The sequence below is a fragment of the Enhydra lutris genome, unplaced genomic scaffold (genome assembly GCF_002288905.1).
Source record: "Enhydra lutris kenyoni isolate GAN:26980312 unplaced genomic scaffold, ASM228890v2 scaffoldscaffold1, whole genome shotgun sequence".
Lineage (NCBI taxonomy): Eukaryota > Metazoa > Chordata > Mammalia > Carnivora > Mustelidae > Enhydra > Enhydra lutris.
Window position 1 is genome coordinate 14647846 of NW_019154085.1, and position 7909 is coordinate 14655754.

Genomic DNA, 7909 nt, shown 5'->3' on the forward strand with positions numbered 1-7909 from the left:
ACCCGTTCCCGCCGCCGCCGCGAGCCCCGAGACGCCACCGGGCCACTCCCGCAGCCCGTGCCCCTCCGCACCCAAGCGTGGAGGTGTCGGGCTCCGGCTGCGGGAGGCGGGAGATTTAAACCGGGCGGCCTGGCGCGCGCCGAAGCCGCGCTGCCCTCGGCGTCTCGGTCTGGCGTCTGCGTTCTCGCCCTTTCGGGCTCTGCCCTAACCCCGCCGAGGCCCGGCTCTCGGTCCTTTTTTTGACGAACTCCGGGACCCATTCTGGTCTGTTTTTACCCAATTACAGGTGGTTAACAAACACCGAAACGGTCGGAACGTCAGAATTAAGGAACTGTGTGTGAGACCCGTGAGGCATTCTCGGTTTCTCTCTCTAAGCCCAGCGCCCTCCGCCCGGGTCCCTCCCTGCCACCTCCGAGTCCACACCGCACCCGCCAGGCCTTCCGGGGCCACCCCTACCCGGCCAGGTGCTTCGGAGCCTCAGGCATCCCTGAATCCTGGGGCGCTCCTCAGGACCAGTGCCCGCACGCGGTAACTGTTCACGTGCTGTATTTAACTCTTACCGTAAGGGTTTAAAGAGGATTAAGTTAACAGCTGTTAATAACTGACCTCAAATGCACATATACATAACCATAATTTGTGGTCATAAATGAGTCTTCAAGAGGAAAAGGCAAAATTTGAGCCTAAAAACTAAAGAATAAAAATAAGGGAATTGTTACTGGTGGGATAATTTAAATTCAAAGAATTTTCTTTTCAAAGGTGGCTCAAAATATCCTATCACTTTACCAAAGCTTTCCAAAGTATGAATTACAACTGTGACACAGCCTACGAAGGAAAAAAGCTTACACTCCAGGTGATAACTGTAAGTCTGTAAGATCGTGAAAGATGGAGTGAGATTCTAGAATATTATTACAAAGTACTTACCTTAAAAACCTGAAAGTGGTTTTAGAATAGGAAAAGGAATAGGCTATGTATACTAGAGTTAACTTGGACTGAAAATAGTAAGAGGTCTTTAGGCCGGGATTCTAACCCTGAAATATATGGTGTTTCAAGGAATAGGTGAATACCTAAAATAATATGCAAAATTTTGGTATAGGTCTTTTAAAAGTATTTTTTGGGAAATGTAACCAAACCCAAGTTCCACTCTCCAAAGCACAGGAAAGCCAATCACTGAGACGTCATGTACAAAAGAAAAGGGTTTATTCTAGAGGCAGCCAAAGAAAAGACATAATAGGGCAAGCTTCAAATCTGCCACCTAGAAGGGGAAAAGAAGTTTTTTATAACGACAGGGGTTCGGATTACATATATATTGATGAAAAGTATGGCGAAAACTTACGGTTATTCATGAGGAAAGATGGAGCATGCTTACTGAGCAAATGTGTAACATACATCCTGTACTCGCAGTGGAGACTTAAAATGAGGCAAAATTCAGACCCTGTCAGACATCTTAAGACAAGGAAAGGGACTATGGGTTTTCTCCAAGAAAGCCGGGATAAATTGGAGGGGCTCTTGGGCTCATTATCTAGGGTAAGGAAAATAGGGCCTTGCTGTTCATAGGCTGGAACCATATCAGTGACTTCTAGCCTAGGTCTCCCTAATTAATTTGTCAACGGGGTCTGTAAACACACAACAGCTGATTAGGGAGAAACAGGTCTCTGAAAAACAAGCTTTAGTTTTCTGAATTTCAACCTCATTAACCCCGTGGGGACAACCTCAGAAAGAGTCCACAGCTTTCCTGATTCTTCAAGTCCAGACCCTTAGAAGGGTAAGAATTAGCATTTGGCAGTAAGGATGACTGCTGTACTTCCTCAGATCTTTCCTGACTCACTCATGGTAGGTTTGGCATCCCTCCTAAGGACATATTTCTACTCTCAACAATTGTAATTATTTTTCTGCCTGTCTTCCTCACTGGATGTTGAGCTCCTCCAAAGTAAAACGCCTATGCATTTTGGGAGCTTTACCTCTTAAACACAGAGCCTAATACACACTGCATTCTGAATGAGTTTATTCAATCAGTAAGTGAACAGAAGCAAAGACAGCTAATTGACAACTGAAGGATACTGTATAAAATGTCTAAAAAGAGTTGAACACCTTTCTTCCCAAAGAATAAATTATTCTAATATGGTAAGAAAATGACTTTCAGAATGTTACTATGCACATGTTAAGTTTCTTGGGGTATTTTAGAAAATGCTTCTTCCAATAGGATGAACTTTTGTTTTTTTAAAGATTTTATTCGTCCATTTGACAGGGAGACAGCACAAGCAGGCAGAGCTGCAGAGGGAGAAAAGCAGGCTCCCTAGTGAGCAGGAAGCCCGATGAGGGGCTCCATGTGGGGCTTGATCCCCGGACCATGGGATCACCACTCAGGTCAAAGGCAGAGGCCCAACTGACTGCAAGTGCCCCCGACTAGGATGAAGTTTAACTCAAGAAGATACTAACCTTCAGCTCAATCTCAAGCAGAGAAAAGTCCTCCAAGAAATATACCAGAAGTTGTAGTGACTATGGTCAAGGCCTGTTGGTTTTGTTCACCTTTTGGAGAAAATTACTGGGAGATACACAGTGTCTCCAAGCCACCATAAAATGAAGCATTTATACATAATTACATTCCCTTCACAGGTCACACAGAAAGGTGGGCAAGTGGTAGCAGAGTATAAGAATGGCTTCTGCAAACAAGGTCGAGCTACTGACACTCCTGGGCAGGAATAGGGTTTTCTTAATCAGGTATTTGATACATGTTTGTAGAATGAGTTAATGATCTTGTTAGCTGTTGGATTGATAAGAAAATATTTGGGGGCACCTGGGTGGCTCAGTCGTTAAGCAGCTGCCTTCGGCTCAGGTCATGATCCCAGGGTCCTAGGATCAAGCCCCACATTGGGCTCCCTGCTTGGCAGGAAGTCTGTTTCTCCCTCTCCCACTCCCCATGCTTGTGTTCCCTCTCTGTCAAATAAATAAATAAAATCTTTAAAAAAATATTTAAATGCCTTGTACTAGTCCCTTAACATATAATGAGGCACCCAGAGTACTTAAAATTTAGTGTTTCATAAATAAGCTTTTTTAGGAAACAAAAGAATTAACACTATTAAAATGCTTTTATATGGGAGGATATAATTTCATCTGGAAGTGCAATATTTATAGAAGTGTTATTTAATTTTTTTTTTTTTAAGATTTTACTTACTGAGAGAGCACAAGCAGGGGGAGAGGCAGAGGGAGAGGGAGAAGGAAAAGGAGAAGCAGACTCCCCACTGAGCCGGGAGCCGGGCACGGGGCTCTACCCCAGGACTTGGACATCATGACCTAAGCCAAAGGCAGATGTTTAACCATCTGAGCCACGCAGGTGCCCCTATTTAATTTTCTATCAACAGGTTTATCCTAATATAAAGTGTTTTCCTCCACTGTAGGCTTCTACAGGTAAACTAGAAAAAACAATTAGATGACTTGGAATGTGGGGCTTCACAAATTTGGGACCCAGAGCAATAAGCAGCAATGATCTTTTGCACTATCAAGCAAAGCTCTTGTTAATCTACTAAATAAAACTTCAATTGATATTAAAACACATATCAAGAATTCCACACTTTTGTATTTACTCTTATTAAGGACTAGGGATCTACTGAACCAGATGTCATGGAAATAGCTCCATTTCTTTAAGGTGTTCCACTTTCCTTTTAACCTGTGTGATCTTTTCAAGGAAGTCAGAAGTAACAGGTCCGTGGCAGTTAGAGAGGGTATGGAAAGCTATCTTCCCAGATGTCTACACTAGTACTTACATAGGGTAAGCTAAACGTGCTCTCTACCATACAGCATTTTTGTTGATCCAGGTAAGGCTAGAATTAGAGACAGTATTATTAGGATGATTTTTTTTTAAAGATTTTATTTATTTATTTGACAGACAGAGATCACAAGTAGGCAGAGAAGCAGAGAGAGAGGAAGAAGCAGGCTCCCTGCTAAGCAGAGAGCCCGATGCGGGGCTCGATCCCAGGATTCTGGGATCATGACCTGAGCCAAAGGCAGGGGCTTTAACCCACTGAGCCACCCAGGCACCCCAGGATGATTTTTTAAAATGTGAAATGTGGGGCGCCTGGGTGGCTCAGTGGGTTAAGCCGCTGCCTTCGGCTCAGGTCATGATCCCAGGTCCTGGGTTCGAGCCCCACATCGGGCTTTCTGCTCAGCAGGGAGCCTGCTTCCTCCTCTCTCTCTGCCTGCCTCTCTGCTTACTTGTGATTTCTCTCTGTCAAATAAATAAATAAAATCTTAAAATGTGAAATGTTATAAACCTACAAGAAAAAGTATTTCCTCCCCCTAAAACAACCACTGAACTGAATTTGGTATTAGTAATTCCCCAGCATGTTGTCTATACTTTTACTATCCATACAATTGTTTGATGTTGCTCACCCTCTCAGATTGTATCTAACAAAATCCTTTCTCTGTATCTCTAATTACTGAGGCATGTGTCCTATCTCCATCATTAATTAGCTATACACCTTAATTGGCTATAGATATTTTTACAGTTACCTTTTCCTCATATATAATTCCCATATGAAAAGAAATGGGTCTTTAAAGAACACTGTATGTTATTATGTTAATACACTTAGTAGTACACTAAAATTGAAATTAATTTTAAACCCCAAAACATGCAAAGCTGAACATAACATTATGGTAATTTGGTAACAATGAATGTCACTTAGATTTATATATAACCTTTCTCTTAAGTAGGTGAAAACATCTTCAAACTTGTTCTTCACTTATAAAAATATCATTCTTATGACTGACTTAAGAATTGGCAGAATATATATGCAGTAGTTAAGAGCTTGAGCACTAAACTCAGATACATCCAAATTCAAATCCTGACTTATTTACTAGCTACATGAAATCTGGTCAAGTAACTTGACTCCTCTAACACATATATTTCGCCTTTAAAATAAAGATCACTTCGTCATTTTAATGTCAAAGGATTGCTATGGCAGGATACAGGTGGATTTGGGTGTTTTTTTGGTTTTTGTTTCTTTGCCATTTTAATAGACACTGCCAGAAAATAATTTACTTCTTCAGATCTGTGAATATCAGTGGATATTGTAACAAAGATAGCCTACCTAACCCTATTAAGCAACTCCCCTCAAAATCCTAAGTTACATTAAAGACCTATCTAGTTTAAAATCAAAACCACAAGAAACTGGGACTCCTGGGTGGATCATTTGGTTAAGTGTCTGCATTAGGCTTGGGTCCTGATCCCGGGATCAAGGTCCTGCATCGGGCTCCCTGCTCAGTGGGGAGCCTGCTTCACCCTCTGCCTGCTGCTCTCCCTGCTTGTGCTCTGACAAATAAATAAAATCTTAAAAAAAAAAAAAAAAAGCAAACAGAAGAAACAGCAAGCGTTGGCAAGGATGTGGAGAAAAAGGAACCCTCTGCACTGTTAGTGAGAATGCAAACTTGTGCAGTTACTGGGGAAATGTTATACGGTATGGAGGTCCCTCAAAAAGTTCAAAATAGAACTACCTTAAAATTCAGTAATCACACTACTGGCATTTACCCCTAAAATACAAAAACCCTAATTCAAAGGGATACATGCACCCCTCTTTGTTGCAGCATTATTTACAACAGCCAAACTACGGAAACAGCCCAAGTGTGCATCAATAGATGAACCGATAAAGAAGATGTGGCATATATACACACAATGGATTACTCAGCCGTAAAAAATGAAATCTCACCATTTGCAACATGGATGGAAATAGAGAATAATGTTAAGTAAGTCAGAGAACGACAAGTACTATATGATTTCACTCATGTGAATTTAAGAACACAACAAAGGGAAAAGACAAACCAAGAAACAGCCTTGTAACTGTACAGAACAAACTGACGGTTACCAGAGGGAAAGTGGATGAGGGATATGAGAAATAGGTGATAGGGATTAAGGAGCACACTTGCTGTGATGAGCCCTGGGTGACGTAAGGAATCGTCCAATCACTATATTATGCAAGAGAAACTAATATCACACATTATGTTAACTATATCAGCATTTAAATGAATCTTAAAGGGGCGCCTGGGTGGCTCAGTGGGTTAAAGCCTTGCCTTCGGCAGTCCTGGGATCAAGTCCTGCATCGGGTTCTCTGCTCAGCAGGGAGCCTGCTTCCTCCTCTCTGCCTACTTGTGATCTCTGTCAAATAAATTTAAAAAAAATCTTTAAACGAATCTTAAAAAGGAAAAAAAGATGAATTTAGTTATATAACAAAATGCTAATTAACAGGTTTTTTAAATAGCTCAAACCCCCATCCTATACCTTTTCTTAGTGTTTGATACTAGAAGTCTATGATAGTCTAAAACTCTCAGTATTAAAGTAAATAAAAGTTCCTTTTATTAGCAGTTTCTCATTAGCAAAATTTGATTTTACCTTTTGAAACCTGATTCCAATTAGTGGCTTTTTAAGTAAAATAAATAATTGAATATTGCTTGCATATGCAGAGTCTCAAATGTTATTTTTTTTCCTTTTTTGTTAGAGTAGTATAAAAATTATTTCTCCTTATATTTGCTGTATATAAGCAAATGATTTTTCAAGATTAGAATACAGCAGAATTTTTGTGAAAAGTCTTTTTTTCCCCCTGAAGATTTTATTTGACAGAGAGACAGTGAGAGAGGGAACACAAACATGGCGAGTGGAAGAGGGAGAAGCAGGCTTCCCACCAAGCAGGGAGCCGGATGTGGGACTTGATCCCAGGCCCTGGGATCATGACCTGAGCCGAAGGCAGATGCTTAATGACTGAGCCACGCAGGTGCCCTTGTGAAAAGATTTTTGAATGTTATAATCAGAAATTCCCAGATAGTATTTGATTTGCAGGGTTGTTTGTTCAATTATGCAATTATGTGTATATAAATGTAAACTTTCATTTGTTCTTTTCCCAATAATGATAGGAAGCACTTTGATATATTATTATGCATCAATGACAACAGTTTCAAAATGGCCAATCGAAATTCAAAGCACAAAGCAAATACTGGTCATCTATTCATAGAAAATCTATTATGTTTTTTCTGCACTCTATGTAGAATTAAAAATCTTACATAACTCAAGTTTCTACCCTAATAATCTCTAGGTAATTGTCACAGCCAGGTGACAAAGAAAGAGTTTCTTAAAACTTTGCTCGATGAGGTAAGAGCAAGTATCAACATGTTTAGGAATGTCAAAATTTATGGCAAGATGGCATGAATAAACTTGTACCAGTCAGCAGGTCCTGAGTACTGCACTGCCTTGTTCCTAACTTTGCCCAGTACTAGGAAAGTAGCCACACTCATTTCTCCACAAGAATCTCAGGAACAGATAAGTCTATGTAAAGCCCTTGTCTCTGCTGTAACTAAAAAAGAGGAAAATGAACCACAGAAAGGGGGGAGATTCCTACTTTTGAGGAAAAGGTGGAGTATGGGGGTAGGACAGCAATATGTTGTAAGAGCACAGAGTCTTCTAGGCTTCAGTTGGCCTCTCATATTTTTCCTGTTTGAGGAGAAAGATCTAACCATCTGAGTTCTACAAGAAGAGAAATCTGACAGAGATTGATCCCAGACACTGGATCACTAATGTTACACCCATCATCCCAAGGGAGAATGCATGAACCAAGAATGCATCCTCCTTGCAATCAGGATTGAGAAATAAGTGAGGGACCAATACCTGACCAATACCACTTCCTTCTTTGTCTACTACATCTAATAAATAAGCCTCTTTACCTTTGCTTCAGCTACCTAGTGTATGCATACAACTCAAAAGCCCAGACTGGGTGAGTCAAGAAAAACATTTAGGTAACTCTGACAAAGGGTCATTCAGAGAACATTCAAAACAAGAATATAAATTCTTCTTTGTCCTATAAAACTTAGACTTCCAGACACTACAGATATGATGAAATTTATACCAATCTGCACTAAGTGAGAAAAACAC